At 51.2% G+C, this 16,231-nt stretch overlaps 23 pseudogenes; all 23 read left to right on the top strand.

The window, feature by feature from the left end:
• The first annotated feature begins 162 nt into the window (after positions 1-162).
• Positions 163-281, top strand: LOC141055938 (5S ribosomal RNA; annotated as a pseudogene).
• A 273-nt stretch (positions 282-554) lies between these two features.
• Positions 555-673, top strand: LOC141057332 (5S ribosomal RNA; annotated as a pseudogene).
• Positions 674-946: 273 nt separating this feature from the next.
• LOC141055318 (5S ribosomal RNA) lies at positions 947-1,065 on the top strand (annotated as a pseudogene).
• Positions 1,066-1,730: 665 nt separating this feature from the next.
• On the top strand, positions 1,731-1,849 carry LOC141053664 (5S ribosomal RNA; annotated as a pseudogene).
• A 1,237-nt stretch (positions 1,850-3,086) lies between these two features.
• On the top strand, positions 3,087-3,205 carry LOC141059002 (5S ribosomal RNA; annotated as a pseudogene).
• Positions 3,206-3,281: 76 nt separating this feature from the next.
• Positions 3,282-3,400, top strand: LOC141053666 (5S ribosomal RNA; annotated as a pseudogene).
• A 1,237-nt stretch (positions 3,401-4,637) lies between these two features.
• On the top strand, positions 4,638-4,756 carry LOC141057338 (5S ribosomal RNA; annotated as a pseudogene).
• A 469-nt stretch (positions 4,757-5,225) lies between these two features.
• LOC141053673 (5S ribosomal RNA) lies at positions 5,226-5,344 on the top strand (annotated as a pseudogene).
• A 77-nt stretch (positions 5,345-5,421) lies between these two features.
• LOC141053677 (5S ribosomal RNA) lies at positions 5,422-5,540 on the top strand (annotated as a pseudogene).
• Positions 5,541-5,617: 77 nt separating this feature from the next.
• Positions 5,618-5,736, top strand: LOC141055946 (5S ribosomal RNA; annotated as a pseudogene).
• Positions 5,737-7,553: 1,817 nt separating this feature from the next.
• LOC141053280 (5S ribosomal RNA) lies at positions 7,554-7,672 on the top strand (annotated as a pseudogene).
• A 76-nt stretch (positions 7,673-7,748) lies between these two features.
• On the top strand, positions 7,749-7,867 carry LOC141053681 (5S ribosomal RNA; annotated as a pseudogene).
• A 77-nt stretch (positions 7,868-7,944) lies between these two features.
• On the top strand, positions 7,945-8,063 carry LOC141053686 (5S ribosomal RNA; annotated as a pseudogene).
• Positions 8,064-9,104: 1,041 nt separating this feature from the next.
• On the top strand, positions 9,105-9,223 carry LOC141057343 (5S ribosomal RNA; annotated as a pseudogene).
• A 1,441-nt stretch (positions 9,224-10,664) lies between these two features.
• LOC141055954 (5S ribosomal RNA) lies at positions 10,665-10,783 on the top strand (annotated as a pseudogene).
• A 273-nt stretch (positions 10,784-11,056) lies between these two features.
• Positions 11,057-11,175, top strand: LOC141057347 (5S ribosomal RNA; annotated as a pseudogene).
• Positions 11,176-11,644: 469 nt separating this feature from the next.
• Positions 11,645-11,763, top strand: LOC141053697 (5S ribosomal RNA; annotated as a pseudogene).
• Positions 11,764-13,000: 1,237 nt separating this feature from the next.
• LOC141055961 (5S ribosomal RNA) lies at positions 13,001-13,119 on the top strand (annotated as a pseudogene).
• A 273-nt stretch (positions 13,120-13,392) lies between these two features.
• Positions 13,393-13,511, top strand: LOC141057354 (5S ribosomal RNA; annotated as a pseudogene).
• Positions 13,512-13,784: 273 nt separating this feature from the next.
• Positions 13,785-13,903, top strand: LOC141051457 (5S ribosomal RNA; annotated as a pseudogene).
• Positions 13,904-13,980: 77 nt separating this feature from the next.
• On the top strand, positions 13,981-14,099 carry LOC141053703 (5S ribosomal RNA; annotated as a pseudogene).
• A 1,237-nt stretch (positions 14,100-15,336) lies between these two features.
• Positions 15,337-15,455, top strand: LOC141053402 (5S ribosomal RNA; annotated as a pseudogene).
• A 76-nt stretch (positions 15,456-15,531) lies between these two features.
• On the top strand, positions 15,532-15,650 carry LOC141053710 (5S ribosomal RNA; annotated as a pseudogene).
• The last annotated feature ends 581 nt before the right edge of the window (positions 15,651-16,231 follow it).

A 16,231-nucleotide genomic window follows, 5' to 3' on the forward strand; every position in this document is an offset into this window, starting at 1 on the left:
TCGTCAGATCGCAGCTGCTAAGCAGCCTGAGGCCGGGCCAGTACCGGCATGGGAGACTGGCTGGGAATCCCTGGTCCTGTTAACATTTTGTACGTTTTATTTCCAAGCTTGCCCTTCCGAGTTTATCCTTCTTGAAAAAAACGTCAGAGATGGCACACTTCCGTCAACGGCCATTCTAAGCTGAATATGCATGCCCTCGTCAGATCGCAGCTGCTAAGCAGCTTGAGGCCGGGCCAGTACCGGCATGGGAGACTGGCTGGGAATCCCTGGTCCTGTTGACATTTTGTACGTTTTATTTCCAAGCTTGCCCTTCCGAGTTTATCCTTCTTGAAAAGAACGTCAGAGATGGCACACTTCCGTCAATGGCCCTTCTAAGCTGAATATGCATGCCCTCATCAGATCGCAGCCGCTAAGCAGCCGGAGGCCGGGCCAGTACCGGCATGGGAGACTGGCTGGGAATCCCTGGTCCTGTTGACATTTTGTACGTTTTTTTTCCAAGCTTGCCCTTCCGAGTTTATCCTTCTTGAAAAAAACGTCAGAGATGGCACGCTTCTGTCAACGGCCATTCTAAGCTGAATATGCCTGCCCTCGTCAGATCGCAGCCACTAAGCAGCTTGAGGCCGGGCCAGTACCGGCATGGGAGACTGGCTGGGAATCCCTGGTCCTGTTGACATTTTGTACGTTTTTTTTCCAAGCTTGCCCTTCCGAGTTTATCCTTCTTGAAAAGAACGTCAGAGATGGCACGCGTCCGTCAACGGCCATTCTAAGCTGAATATGCATTCCCTCGTCACATCGCAGCCGCTAAGCAGCTTGAGGCCGGGCCAGTACCGGCATAGGAGACTGGCTGGGAATCCCTGGTCCTGTTGGCATTTTGTACATTTTTTTTCCAAGCTTGCCCTTCCGAGTTTATCCTTCTTGAAAAGAACGTCAGAGATGACACGCTTCCGTCAACGGCCATTCTAAGCTGGATATGCATGCCCTCGTCAGATCGCAGCCGCTAAGCAGCTTGAGGCCGGGCCAGTACCGGCATGGGAGACTGGCTGGGAATCCCTGGTCCTGTTGACATTTTGTACGTTTTATTTCCAAGCTTGCCCTTCCGAGTTTATCCTTCTTGAAAAGAACGTCAGAGATGGCACGCTTCCGTCAACGGCCATTCTAAGCTGAATATGCATGCCCTCGTCAGATCGCAGCCGCTAAGCAGCTTGAGGCCGGGCCAGTACCGGCATGGGAGACTGGCTGGGATTCCCTGGTCCTGTTGACATTTTGTATGTTTTTTTTCCAAGCTTGCCCTTCCGAGTTTATCCTTCTTGAAAAGAACGTCAGAGATGGCACGCGTCCGTCAACGGCCATTCTAAGCTGAATATGCATTCCCTCGTCACATCGCAGCCGCTAAGCAGCTTGAAGCCGGGCCAGTACCGGCATAGGAGACTGGCTGGGAATCCCTGGTCCTGTTGACATTTTGTACATTTTTTTTCCAAGCTTGCCCTTCCGAGTTTATCCTTCTTGAAAAGAACGTCAGAGATGGCACGCTTCCGTCAACGGCCATTCTAAGATGAATATGCATGCCCTCGTCAGATCGCAGCCGCTAAGCAGCTTGAGGCCGGGCCAGTACCAGCATGGGAGACTGGCTGGGAATCCCTGGTCCTGTTGACATTTTGTACGTTTTATTTCCAAGCTTGCCCTTCCGAGTTTATCCTTCTTGAAAAGAACGTCAGAGATGGCACGCTTCCGTCAACGGCCATTCTAAGCTGAATATGCATGCCCTCGTCAGATCGCAGCCGCTAAGCAGCTTGAGGCCGGGCCAGTACCGGCATGGGAGACTGGCTGGGAATCCCTGGTCCTGTTGACATTTTGTACGTTTTTTTTCCAAGCTTGCCCTTCCGAGTTTATCCTTCTTGAAAAGAACGTCAGAGATGGCACGCTTCCGTCAACGGCCATTCTAAGCTGAATATGCATGCCCTCGTCACATCGCAGCAGCTTGAGGCCGGGCCAGTACCGGCATGGGAGACTGGCTGGGAATCCCTGGTCCTGTTGACATTTTGTACGTTTTATTTCCAAGCTTGCCCTTCCGAGTTTATCCTTCTTGAAAAGAACGTCAGAGATGGCACGCTCCTGTCAACGGCCATTCTAAGCTGAATATCCATGCCCTTGTCAGATTGCAGCTGCTAAGCAGCTTGAGGCCGGGCCAGTACCGGCATGGGAGACTGGCTGGGAATCCCTGGTCCTGTTAACATTTTTTATGTTTTATTTCCAAGCTTGCCCTTCCGAGTTTATCCTTCTTGAAAAAAACGTCAGAGATGGCACGCTTCTGTCAACGGCCATTCTAAGCTGAATATGCATGCCCTCGTCAAATTGCAGCCGCTAAGCAGCTTGAGGCCGGGCCAGTACCGGCATGGGAGACTGGCTGGGAATCCCTGGTCCTGTTGACATTTTGTACGTTTTATTTCCAAGCTTGCCCTTCCGAGTTTATCCTTCTTGAAAAGAACGTCAGAGATGGCACACTTCCGTCAATGGCCATTCTAAGCTGAATATGCATGCCCTTGTCAGATTGCAGCCGCTAAGCAGCTTGAGGCTGGGCCAGTACTGGCATGGGAGACTGGCTGGGAATCCCTGGTCGTGTTGACATTTTGTACGTTTTTTTTCCAAGCTTGCCCTTCCGAGTTTATCCTTCTTGAAAAGAACGTCAGAGATGGCACACTTCCGTCAATGGCCATTCTAAGCTGAATATGCATGCCCTTGTCAGATCGCAGCAGCTTGAGGCCGGGCCAGTACCGGCATGGGAGACTGGCTGGGAATCCCTGGTCCTGTTGACATTTTGTACGTTTTATTTCCAAGCTTGCCCTTCCGAGTTTATCCTTCTTGAAAAGAACGTCAGAGATTGCACACTTCCGTCAATGGCCATTCTAAGCTAAATATGCATGCCCTCGTCAGATCGCAGCTGCTAAGCAGCCTGAGGCCGGGCCAGTACCGGCATGGAAGACTGGCTGGGAATCCCTGGTCCTGTTGACATTTTGTACGTTTTTTTTCCAAACTTGCCCTACCGAGTTTATCCTTCTTGAAAAAAAAGTCAGAGATGGCACGCTTCCGTCAACGGCCATTCTAAGCTGAATATGCCTGCCCTCGTCAGATCGCAGCCGCTAAGCAGCTTGAGGCCGGGGCAGTACTGGCATGGGAGACTGGCTGGGAATCCCTGGTCCTGTTGACATTTTGTACGTTTTTTTCCAAGCTTGCCCTTCCGAGTTTATTCTTCTTGAAAAAAACGTCAGAGATGGCACGCTTCCGTCAACGGCCATTCTAAGCTGAATATGCATGCCCTCGTCAGATCGCAGCCGCTAAGCAGCTTGAGGCCGGGCCAGTACCGGCATGGGAGACTGGCTGGGAATCCCTGGTCCTGTTGACATTTTGTACGTTTTATTTCCAAGCTTGCCCTTCCGAGTTTATCCTTCTTGAAAAGAACGTCAGAGATGGCACGCTTCTGTCAACGGCCATTCTAAGCTGAATATGCATTCCCTCGTCAGATCGCAGCCGCTAAGCAGCTTGAGGCCGGGCCAGTACCGGCATGGGAGACTGGCTGGGAATCCCTGGTCCTGTTGACATTTTGAATGTTTTTTTTCCAAGCTTGCCCTTCCGAGTTTATCCTTCTTGAAAAGAACGTCAGAGATGGCACGCTTCCGTCAACGGCCATTCTAAGCTGAATATGCATGCCCTCGTCAGATCGCAGCAGCTTGAGGCCGGGCCAGTACCGGCATGGGAGACTGGCTGGGAATCCCTGGTCCTGTTGACATTTTGTACGTTTTATTTCCAAGCTTGCCCTTCCGAGTTTATCCTTCTTGAAAAAAACGTCAGAGATGGCACGCTTCCGTCAACGGCCATTCTAAGCTGAATATGCATGCCCTCGTCAGATCGCAGCCGCTAAGCAGCTTGAGGCTGGGCCAGTACCGGCATGGGAGACTGGCTGGGAATCCCTGGTCCTGTTGACATTTTGTACGTTTTTTTTCCAAGCTTGCCCTTCCGAGTTTATCCTTCTTGAAAAAAACGTCAGAGATGGCACGCTTCCGTCAACGGCCATTCTAAGCTGAATATGCATGCCCTCGTCAGATCGCAGCTGCTAAGCAGCTTGAGGCCGGGCCAGTGCCGGCATGGGAGACTGGCTGGGAATCCCTGGTCCTGTTGACATTTTGTACGTTTTTTTTCCAAGCTTGCCCTTCCGAGTTTATCCTTCTTGAAAAGAACGTCAGAGATGGCACGCTTCCGTCAACGGCCATTCTAAGCTGAATATGCATGCCCTCGTCAGATCGCAGCAGCTTGAGGCCGGGCCAGTACCAGCATGGGAGACTGGCTGGGAATCCCTGGTCCTGTTGACATTTTGTACGTTTTATTTCCAAGCTTGCCCTTCCGAGTTTATCCTTCTTGAAAAGAACGTCAGAGATGGCACACTTCCGTCAATGGCCCTTCTAAGCTGAATATGCATGCCCTCATCAGATCGCAGCCGCTAAGCAGCCAGAGGCCGGGCCAGTACCGGCATGGGAGACTGGCTGGGAATCCCTGGTCCTGTTGACATTTTGTACGTTTTTTTTCCAAGCTTGCCCTTCCGAGTTTATCCTTCTTGAAAAAAACGTCAGAGATGGCACGCTTCTGTCAACGGCCATTCTAAGCTGAATATGCCTGCCCTCGTCAGATCGCAGCCACTAAGCAGCTTGAGGCCGGGCCAGTACCGGCATGGGAGACTGGCTGGGAATCCCTGGTCCTGTTGACATTTTGTACGTTTTTTTTCCAAGCTTGCCCTTCCGAGTTTATCCTTCTTGAAAAGAACGTCAGAGATGGCATGTGTCCGTCAACGGCCATTCTAAGCTGAATATGCATTCCCTCGTCACATCGCAGCCGCTAAGCAGCTTGAAGCCGGGCCAGTACCGGCATAGGAGACTGGCTGGGAATCCCTGGTCCTGTTGACATTTTGTACATTTTTTTTCCAAGCTTGCCCTTCCGAGTTTATCCTTCTTGAAAAGAACGTCAGAGATGGCACGCTTACGTCAACGGCCATTCTAAGATGAATATGCATGCCCTCGTCAGATCGCAGCCGCTAAGCAGCTTGAGGCTGGGCCAGTACCAGCATGGGAGACTGGCTGGGAATCCCTGGTCCTGTTGACATTTTGTACGTTTTATTTCCAAGCTTGCCCTTCCGAGTTTATCCTTCTTGAAAAGAACGTCAGAGATGGCACCCTTCCGTCAACGGCCATTCTAAGCTGAATATGCATGCCCTCGTCAGATCGCAGCCGCTAAGCAGCTTGAGGCCGGGCCAGTACCGGCATGGGAGACTGGCTGGGAATCCCTGGTCCTGTTGACATTTTGTACGTTTTATTTCCAAGCTTGCCCTTCCGAGTTTATCCTTCTTGAAAAGAACGTCAGAGATGGCACGCTTCTGTCAACGGCCATTCTAAGCTGAATATGCATGCCCTCGTCAGATCGCAGCCGCTAAGCAGCTTGAGGCCGGGCCAGTACCGGCATGGGAGACTGGCTGGGAATCCCTGGTCCTGTTGACATTTTGTACGTTTTTTTTCCAAGCTTGCCCTTCCGAGTTTATCCTTCTTGAAAAAAACGTCAGAGATGGCACGCTTCCGTCAACGGCCATTCTAAGCTGAATATGCATGCCCTCGTCAGATCGCAGCTGCTAAGCAGCTTGAGGCCGGGCCAGTACCGGCATGGGAGACTGGCTGGGAATCCCTGGTCCTGTTGACATTTTGTACGTTTTTTTTCCAAGCTTGCCCTTCCGAGTTTATCCTTCTTGAAAAGAACGTCAGAGATGGCACACTTCCGTCAATGGCCATTCTAAGCTGAATATGCATGCCCTTGTCAGATCGCAGCCGCTAAGCAGCTTGAGGCTGGGCCAGTACTGGCATGGGAGACTGGCTGGGAATCCCTGGTCGTGTTGACATTTTGTACGTTTTTTTTCCAAGCTTGCCCTTCCGAGTTTATCCTTCTTGAAAAGAACGTCAGAGATGGCACACTTCCGTCAATGGCCATTCTAAGCTGAATATGCATGCCCTTGTCAGATCGCAGCAGCTTGAGGCCGGGCCAGTACCGGCATGGGAGACTGGCTGGGAATCCCTGGTCCTGTTGACATTTTGTACGTTTTATTTCCAAGCATGCCCTTCCGAGTTTATCCTTCTTGAAAAGAACGTCAGAGATTGCACACTTCCGTCAATGGCCATTCTAAGCTAAATATGCATGCCCTCGTCAGATCGCAGCTGCTAAGCAGCCTGAGGCCGGGCCAGTACCGGCATGGGAGACTGGCTGGGAATCCCTGGTCCTGTTGACATTTTGTATGTTTTTTTTCCAAGCTTGCCCTTCCGAGTTTATCCTTCTTGAAAAGAACGTCAGAGATGGCACGCTTCCGTCAACGGCCATTCTAAGCTGAATATGCATGCCCTCGTCACATCGCAGCAGCTTGAGGCCGGGCCAGTACCGGCATGGGAGACTGGCTGGGAATCCCTGGTCCTGTTGACATTTTGTACGTTTTATTTCCAAGCTTGCCCTTCCGAGTTTATCCTTCTTGAAAAGAACGTCAGAGATGGCACGCTCCTGACAACGGCCATTCTAAGCTGAATATGCATGCCCTTGTCAGATTGCAGCTGCTAAGCAGCTTGAGGCCGGGCCAGTACCGGCATGGGAGACTGGCTGGGAATCCCTGGTCCTGTTAACATTTTGTATGTTTTATTTCCAAGCTTGCCCTTCCGAGTTTATCCTTCTTGAAAAAAACGTCAGAGATGGCACGCTTCTGTCAACGGCCATTCTAAGCTGAATATGCATGCCCTCGTCAGATTGCAGCCGCTAAGCAGCTTGAGGCCGGGCCAGTACCGGCATGGGAGACTGGCTGGGAATCCCTGGTCCTGTTGACATTTTGTACGTTTTATTTCCAAGCTTGCCCTTCCGAGTTTATCCTTCTTGAAAAGAACGTCAGAGATGGCACACTTCCGTCAATGGCCATTCTAAGCTGAATATGCATGCCCTTGTCAGATTGCAGCCGCTAAGCAGCTTGAGGCTGGGCCAGTACTGGCATGGGAGACTGGCTGGGAATCCCTGGTCGTGTTGACATTTTGTACGTTTTTTTTCCAAGCTTGCCCTTCCGAGTTTATCCTTCTTGAAAACAACGTCAGAGATGGCACACTTCCGTCAATGGCCATTCTAAGCTGAATATGCATGCCCTTGTCAGATCGCAGCAGCTTGAGGCCGGGCCAGTACCGGCATGGGAGACTGGCTGGGAATCCCTGGTCCTGTTGACATTTTGTACGTTTTATTTCCAAGCTTGCCCTTCCGAGTTTATCCTTCTTGAAAAGAACGTCAGAGATTGCACACTTCCGTCAATGGCCATTCTAAGCTAAATATGCATGCCCTCGTCAGATCGCAGCTGCTAAGCAGCCTGAGGCCGGGCCAGTACCGGCATGGAAGACTGGCTGGGAATCCCTGGTCCTGTTGACATTTTGTACGTTTTTTTTCCAAGCTTGCCCTTCCGAGTTTATCCTTCTTGAAAAAAACGTCAGAGATGGCACGCTTCCGTCAACGGCCATTCTAAGCTGAATATGCCTGCCCTCGTCAGATCGCAGCCGCTAAGCAGCTTGAGGCCGGGCCAGTACTGGCATGGGAGACTGGCTGGGAATCCCTGGTCCTGTTGACATTTTGTACGTTTTTTTCCAAGCTTGCCCTTCCGAGTTTATTCTTCTTGAAAAAAACGTCAGAGATGACACGCTTCCGTCAACGGCCATTCTAAGCTGAATATGCATGCCCTCGTCAGATCGCAGCCGCTAAGCAGCTTGAGGCCGGGCCAGTACCGGCATGGGAGACTGGCTGGGAATCCCTGGTCCTGTTGACATTTTGTACGTTTTATTTCCAAGCTTGCCCTTCCGAGTTTATCCTTCTTGAAAAGAACGTCAGAGATGGCACGCTTCTGTCAACGGCCATTCTAAGCTGAATATGCATGCCCTCGTCAGATCGCAGCCGCTAAGCAGCTTGAGGCCGGGCCAGTACCGGCATGGGAGACTGGCTGGGAATCCCTGGTCCTGTTGACATTTTGAATGTTTTTTTTCCAAGCTTGCCCTTCCGAGTTTATCCTTCTTGAAAAGAACGTCAGAGATGGCACGCTTCCGTCAACGGCCATTCTAAGCTGAATATGCATGCCCTCGTCAGATCGCAGCAGCTTGAGGCCGGGCCAGTACCGGCATGGGAGACTGGCTGGGAATCCCTGGTCCTGTTGACATTTTGTACGTTTTATTTCCAAGCTTGCCCTTCCGAGTTTATCCTTCTTGAAAAAAACGTCAGAGATGGCACGCTTCCGTCAACGGCCATTCTAAGCTGAATATGCATGCCCTCGTCAGATCGCAGCCGCTAAGCAGCTTGAGGCTGGGCCAGTACCGGCATGGGAGACTGGCTGGGAATCCCTGGTCCTGTTGACATTTTGTACGTTTTTTTTCCAAGCTTGCCCTTCCGAGTTTATCCTTCTTGAAAAAAACGTCAGAGATGGCACGCTTCCGTCAACGGCCATTCTAAGCTGAATATGCATGCCCTCGTCAGATCGCAGCTGCTAAGCAGCTTGAGGCCGGGCCAGTGCCGGCATGGGAGACTGGCTGGGAATCCCTGGTCCTGTTGACATTTTGTACGTTTTTTTTCCAAGCTTGCCCTTCCGAGTTTATCCTTCTTGAAAAGAACGTCAGAGATGGCACGCTTCCGTCAACGGCCATTCTAAGCTGAATATGCATGCCCTCGTCAGATCGCAGCAGCTTGAGGCCGGGCCAGTACCAGCATGGGAGACTGGCTGGGAATCCCTGGTCCTGTTGACATTTTGTACGTTTTATTTCCAAGCTTGCCCTTCCGAGTTTATCCTTCTTGAAAAGAACGTCAGAGATGGCACACTTGCGTCAATGGCCCTTCTAAGCTGAATATGCATGCCCTCATCAGATCGCAGCCGCTAAGCAGCCGGAGGCCGGGCCAGTACCGGCATGGGAGACTGGCTGGGAATCCCTGGTCCTGTTGACATTTTGTACGTTTTTTTTCCAAGCTTGCCCTTCCGAGTTTATCCTTCTTGAAAAAAACGTCAGAGATGGCACGCTTCTGTCAACGGCCATTCTAAGCTGAATATGCCTGCCCTCGTCAGATCGCAGCCACTAAGCAGCTTGAGGCCGGGCCAGTACCGGCATGGGAGACTGGCTGGGAATCCCTGGTCCTGTTGACATTTTGTACGTTTTTTTTCCAAGCTTGCCCTTCCGAGTTTATCCTTCTTGAAAAGAACGTCAGAGATGGCACGCGTCCGTCAACGGCCATTCTAAGCTGAATATGCATTCCCTCGTCACATCGCAGCCGCTAAGCAGCTTGAAGCCGGGCCAGTACCGGCATAGGAGACTGGCTGGGAATCCCTGGTCCTGTTGACATTTTGTACATTTTTTTTCCAAGCTTGCCCTTCCGAGTTTATCCTTCTTGAAAAGAACGTCAGAGATGGCACGCTTCCGTCAACGGCCATTCTAAGATGAATATGCATGCCCTCGTCAGATCGCAGCCGCTAAGCAGCTTGAGGCCGGGCCAGTACCAGCATGGGAGACTGGCTGGGAATCCCTGGTCCTGTTGACATTTTGTACGTTTTATTTCCAAGCTTGCCCTTCCGAGTTTATCCTTCTTGAAAAGAACGTCAGAGATGGCACGCTTCCGTCAACGGCCATTCTAAGCTGAATATGCATGCCCTCGTCAGATCACAGCCGCTAAGCAGCTTGAGGCCGGGCCAGTACCGGCATGGGAGACTGGCTGGGAATCCCTGGTCCTGTTGACATTTTGTACGTTTTTTTTCCAAGCTTGCCCTTCCGAGTTTATCCTTCTTGAAAAAAACGTCAGAGATGGCACGCTTCCGTCAACGGCCGTTCTAAGCTGAATATGCATGCCCTCGTCAGATCGCAGCTGCTAAGCAGCTTGAGGCCGGGCCAGTACCGGCATGGGAGACTGGCTGGGAATCCCTGGTCCTGTTGACATTTTGTACGTTTTTTTTCCAAGCTTGCCCTTCCGAGTTTATCCTTCTTGAAAAGAACGTCAGAGATGGCACACTTCCGTCAATGGCCATTCTAAGCTGAATATGCATGCCCTTGTCAGATCGCAGCCGCTAAGCAGCTTGAGGCTGGGCCAGTACTGGCATGGGAGACTGGCTGGGAATCCCTGGTCGTGTTGACATTTTGTACGTTTTTTTTCCAAGCTTGCCCTTCCGAGTTTATCCTTCTTGAAAAGAACGTCAGAGATGGCACACTTCCGTCAATGGCCATTCTAAGCTGAATATGCATGCCCTTGTCAGATCGCAGCAGCTTGAGGCCGGGCCAGTACCGGCATGGGAGACTGGCTGGGAATCCCTGGTCCTGTTGACATTTTGTACGTTTTATTTCCAAGCTTGCCCTTCCGAGTTTATCCTTCTTGAAAAGAACGTCAGAGATTGCACACTTCCGTCAATGGCCATTCTAAGCTAAATATGCATGCCCTCGTCAGATCGCAGCTGCTAAGCAGCCTGAGGCCGGGCCAGTACCGGCATGGGAGACTGGCTGGGAATCCCTGGTCCTGTTAACATTTTGTACGTTTTATTTCCAAGCTTGCCCTTCCGAGTTTATCCTTCTTGAAAAAAACGTCAGAGATGGCACACTTCCGTCAACGGCCATTCTAAGCTGAATATGCATGCCCTCGTCAGATCGCAGCTGCTAAGCAGCTTGAGGCCGGGCCAGTACCGGCATGGGAGACTGGCTGGGAATCCCTGGTCCTGTTGACATTTTGTACGTTTTATTTCCAAGCTTTCCCTTCCGAGTTTATCCTTCTTGAAAAGAACGTCAGAGATGGCACACTTACGTCAATGGCCCTTCTAAGCTGAATATGCATGCCCTCATCAGATCGCAGCTGCTAAGCAGCTGGAGGCCGGGCCAGTACCGGCATGGGAGACTGGCTGGGAATCCCTGGTCCTGTTGACATTTTGTACGTTTTTTTTCCAAGCTTGCCCTTCCGAGTTTATCCTTCTTGAAAAAAACGTCAGAGATGGCACGCTTCTGTCAACGGCCATTCTAAGCTGAATATGCCTGCCCTCGTCAGATCGCAGCCACTAAGCAGCTTGAGGCCGGGCCAGTACCGGCATGGGAGACTGGCTGGGAATCCCTGGTCCTGTTGACATTTTGTACGTTTTTTTTCCAAGCTTGCCCTTCCGAGTTTATCCTTCTTGAAAAGAACGTCAGAGATGGCACGCGTCCGTCAACGGCCATTCTAAGCTGAATATGCATTCCCTCGTCACATCGCAGCCGCTAAGCAGCTTGAGGCCGGGCCAGTACCGGCATAGGAGACTGGCTGGGAATCCCTGGTCCTGTTGACATTTTGTACATTTTTTTTCCAAGCTTGCCCTTCCGAGTTTATCCTTCTTGAAAAGAACGTCAGAGATGGCACGCTTCCGTCAACGGCCATTCTAAGATGAATATGCATGCCCTCGTCAGATCGCAGCCGCTAAGCAGCTTGAGGCCGGGCCAGTACCAGCATGGGAGACTGGCTGGGAATCCCTGGTCCTGTTGACATTTTGTACGTTTTATTTCCAAGCTTGCCCTTCCGAGTTTATCCTTCTTGAAAAGAACGTCAGAGATGGCACGCTTCCGTCAACGGCCATTCTAAGCTGAATATGCATGCCCTCGTCAGATCGCAGCCGCTAAGCAGCTTGAGGCCGGGCCAGTACCGGCATGGGAGACTGGCTGGGAATCCCTGGTCCTGTTGACATTTTGTATGTTTTTTTTCCAAGCTTGCCCTTCCGAGTTTATCCTTCTTGAAAAGAACGTCAGAGATGGCACGCTTCCGTCAATGGCCATTCTAAGCTGAATATGCATTCCCTCGTCACATCGCAGCAGCTTGAGGCCGGGCCAGTACCGGCATGGGAGACTGGCTGGGAATCCCTGGTCCTGTTGACATTTTGTACGTTTTATTTCCAAGCTTGCCCTTCCGAGTTTATCCTTCTTGAAAAGAACGTCAGAGATGGCACGCTTCTGTCAACGGCCATTCTAAGCTGAATATGCATTCCCTTGTCAGATTGCAGCTGCTAAGCAGCTTGAGGCCGGGCCAGTACCGGCATGGGAGACTGGCTGGGAATCCCTGGTCCTGTTAACATTTTGTATGTTTTATTTCCAAGCTTGCCCTTCCGAGTTTATCCTTCTTGAAAAAAACGTCAGAGATGGCACGCTTCTGTCAACGGCCATTCTAAGCTGAATATGCATGCCCTCGTCAGATTGCAGCCGATAAGCAGCTTGAGGCCGGGCCAGTACCGGCATGGGAGACTGGCTGGGAATCCCTGGTCCTGTTGACATTTTGTACGTTTTATTTCCAAGCTTGCCCTTCCGAATTTATCCTTCTTGAAAAGAACGTCAGAGATGGCACACTTCCGTCAATGGCCATTCTAAGCTGAATATGCATGCCCTTGTCAGATCGCAGCCGCTAAGCAGCTTGAGGCTGGGCCAGTACTGGCATGGGAGACTGGCTGGGAATCCCTGGTCGTGTTGACATTTTGTACGTTTTTTTTCCAAGCTTGCCCTTCCGAGTTTATCCTTCTTGAAAAGAACGTCAGAGATGGCACACTTCCGTCAATGGCCATTCTAAGCTGAATATGCATGCCCTTGTCAGATCGCAGCAGCTTGAGGCCGGGCCAGTACCGGCATGGGAGACTGGCTGGGAATCCCTGGTCCTGTTGACATTTTGTACGTTTTATTTCCAAGCTTGCCCTTCCGAGTTTATCCTTCTTGAAAAGAACGTCAGAGATTGCACACTTCCGTCAATGGCCATTCTAAGCTAAATATGCATGCCCTCGTCAGATCGCAGCTGCTAAGCAGCCTGAGGCCGGGCCAGTACCGGCATGGGAGACTGGCTGGGAATCCCTGGTCCTGTTAACATTTTGTACGTTTTATTTCCAAGCTTGCCCTTCCGAGTTTATCCTTCTTGAAAAAAACGTCAGAGATGGCACACTTCCGTCAACGGCCATTCTAAGCTGAATATGCATGCCCTCGTCAGATCGCAGCTGCTAAGCAGCTTGAGGCCGGGCCAGTACCGGCATGGGAGACTGGCTGGGAATCCCTGGTCCTGTTGACATTTTGTACGTTTTATTTCCAAGCTTGCCCTTCCGAGTTTATCCTTCTTGAAAAGAACGTCAGAGATGGCACACTTCCGTCAATGGCCCTTCTAAGCTGAATATGCATGCCCTCATCAGATCGCAGCTGCTAAGCAGCTTGAGGCCGGGCCAGTACCGGCATGGGAGACTGGCTGGGAATCCCTGGTCCTGTTGACATTTTGTACGTTTTTTTTCCAAGCTTGCCCTTCCGAGTTTATCCTTCTTGAAAAAAACGTCAGAGATGGCACGCTTCTGTCAACGGCCATTCTAAGCTGAATATGCCTGCCCTCGTCAGATCGCAGCCACTAAGCAGCTTGAGGCCGGGCCAGTACCGGCATGGGAGACTGGCTGGGAATCCCTGGTCCTGTTGACATTTTGTACGTTTTATTTCCAAGCTTGCCCTTCCGAGTTTATCCTTCTTGAAAAGAACGTCAGAGATGGCACGCGTCCGTCAACGGCCATTCTAAGCTGAATATGCATTCCCTCGTCACATCGCAGCCGCTAAGCAGCTTGAGGCCGGGCCAGTACCGGCATAGGAGACTGGCTGGGAATCCCTGGTCCTGTTGACATTTTGTACATTTTTTTTCCAAGCTTGCCCTTCCGAGTTTATCCTTCTTGAAAAGAACGTCAGAGATGGCACGCTTCCGTCAACGGCCATTCTAAGCTGAATATGCATGCCCTCGTCAGATCGCAGCCGCTAAGCAGCTTGAGGCCGGGCCAGTACCAGCATGGGAGACTGGCTGGGAATCCCTGGTCCTGTTGACATTTTGTACGTTTTATTTCCAAGCTTGCCCTTCCGAGTTTATCCTTCTTGAAAAGAACGTCAGAGATGGCACGCTTCCGTCAACGGCCATTCTAAGCTGAATATGCATGCCCTCGTCAGATCGCAGCCGCTAAGCAGCTTGAGGCCGGGCCAGTACCGGCATGGGAGACTGGCTGGGAATCCCTGGTCCTGTTGACATTTTGTATGTTTTTTTTCCAAGCTTGCCCTTCCGAGTTTATCCTTCTTGAAAAGAACGTCAGAGGTGGCACGCTTCCGTCAACGGCCATTCTAAGCTGAATATGCATGCCCTCGTCACATCGCAGCAGCTTGAGGCCGGGCCAGTACCGGCATGGGAGACTGGCTGGGAATCCCTGGTCCTGTTGACATTTTGTACGTTTTATTTCCAAGCTTGCCCTTCCGAGTTTATCCTTCTTGAAAAGAACGTCAGAGATGGCACGCTTCTGTCAACGGCCATTCTAAGCTGAATATGCATGCCCTTGTCAGATTGCAGCTGCTAAGCAGCTTGAGGCCGGGCCAGTACCGGCATGGGAGACTGGCTGGGAATCCCTGGTCCTGTTAACATTTTGTATGTTTTATTTCCAAGCTTGCCCTTCCGAGTTTATCCTTCTTGAAAAAAACGTCAGAGATGGCACGCTTCTGTCAACGGCCATTCTAAGCTGAATATGCATTCCCTCGTCAGATTGCAGCCGCTAAGCAGCTTGAGGCCGGGCCAGTACCGGCATGGGAGACTGGCTGGGAATCCCTGGTCCTGTTGACATTTTGTACGTTTTATTTCCAAGCTTGCCCTTCCGAGTTTATCCTTCTTGAAAAGAACGTCAGAGATGGCACACTTCCGTCAATGGCCATTCTAAGCTGAATATGCATGCCCTTGTCAGATTGCAGCCGCTAAGCAGCTTGAGGCTGGGCTAGTATTGGCATGGGAGACTGGCTGGGAATCCCTGGTCGTGTTGACATTTTGTACGTTTTTTTTCCAAGCTTGCCCTTCCGAGTTTATCCTTCTTGAAAAGAACATCAGAGATGGCACACTTCCGTCAATGGCCATTCTAAGCTGAATATGCATGCCCTTGTCAGATCGCAGCAGCTTGAGGCCGGGCCAGTACCGGCATGGGAGACTGGCTGGGAATCCCTGGTCCTGTTGACATTTTGTACGTTTTATTTCCAAGCTTGCCCTTCCGAGTTTATCCTTCTTGAAAAGAACGTCAGAGATTGCACACTTCCGTCAATGGCCATTCTAAGCTAAATATGCATGCCCTCGTCAGATCGCAGCTGCTAAGCAGCCTGAGGCCGGGCCAGTACCGGCATGGAAGACTGGCTGGGAATCCCTGGTCCTGTTGACATTTTGTACGTTTTTTTTCCAAGCTTGCCCTTCCGAGTTTATCCTTCTTGAAAAAAACGTCAGAGATGGCACGCTTCCGTCAACGGCCATTCTAAGCTGAATATGCCTGCCCTCGTCAGATCGCAGCCGCTAAGCAGCTTGAGGCCGGGCCAGTACTGGCATGGGAGACTGGCTGGGAATCCCTGGTCCTGTTGACATTTTGTACGTTTTTTTCCAAGCTTGCCCTTCCGAGTTTATTCTTCTTGAAAAAAACGTCAGAGATGGCACGCTTCCGTCAACGGCCATTCTAAGCTGAATATGCATGCCCTCGTCAGATCGCAGCCGCTAAGCAGCTTGAGGCCGGGCCAGTACCGGCATGGGAGACTGGCTGGGAATCCCTGGTCCTGTTGACATTTTGTACGTTTTATTTCCAAGCTTGCCCTTCCGAGTTTATCCTTCTTGAAAAGAACGTCAGAGATGGCACGCTTCTGTCAACGGCCATTCTAAGCTGAATATGCATTCCCTCGTCAGATCGCAGCCGCTAAGCAGCTTGAGGCCGGGCCAGTACCGGCATGGGAGACTGGCTGGGAATCCCTGGTCCTGTTGACATTTTGAATGTTTTTTTTCCAAGCTTGCCCTTCCGAGTTTATCCTTCTTGAAAAGAACGTCAGAGATGGCACGCTTCCGTCAACGGCCATTCTAAGCTGAATATACATGCCCTCGTCAGATCGCAGCAGCTTGAGGCCGGGCCAGTACCGGCATGGGAGACTGGCTGGGAATCCCTGGTCCTGTTGACATTTTGTACGTTTTATTTCCAAGCTTGCCCTTCCGAGTTTATCCTTCTTGAAAAGAACGTCAGAGATGGCACACTTCCGTCAATGGCCCTTCTAAGCTGAATATGCATTCCCTCATCAGATCGCAGCTGCTAAGCAGCCGGAGGCCGGGCCAGTACCGGCATGGGAGACTGGCTGGGAATCCCTGGTCCTATTGACAT

Source organism: Dendrobates tinctorius, unplaced genomic scaffold (assembly GCF_039654945.1).
Source record: "Dendrobates tinctorius isolate UK_male_01 unplaced genomic scaffold, ASM3965494v1 ptg000011l, whole genome shotgun sequence".
In the NCBI taxonomy this organism is placed as follows: Eukaryota; Metazoa; Chordata; class Amphibia; order Anura; family Dendrobatidae; genus Dendrobates; species Dendrobates tinctorius.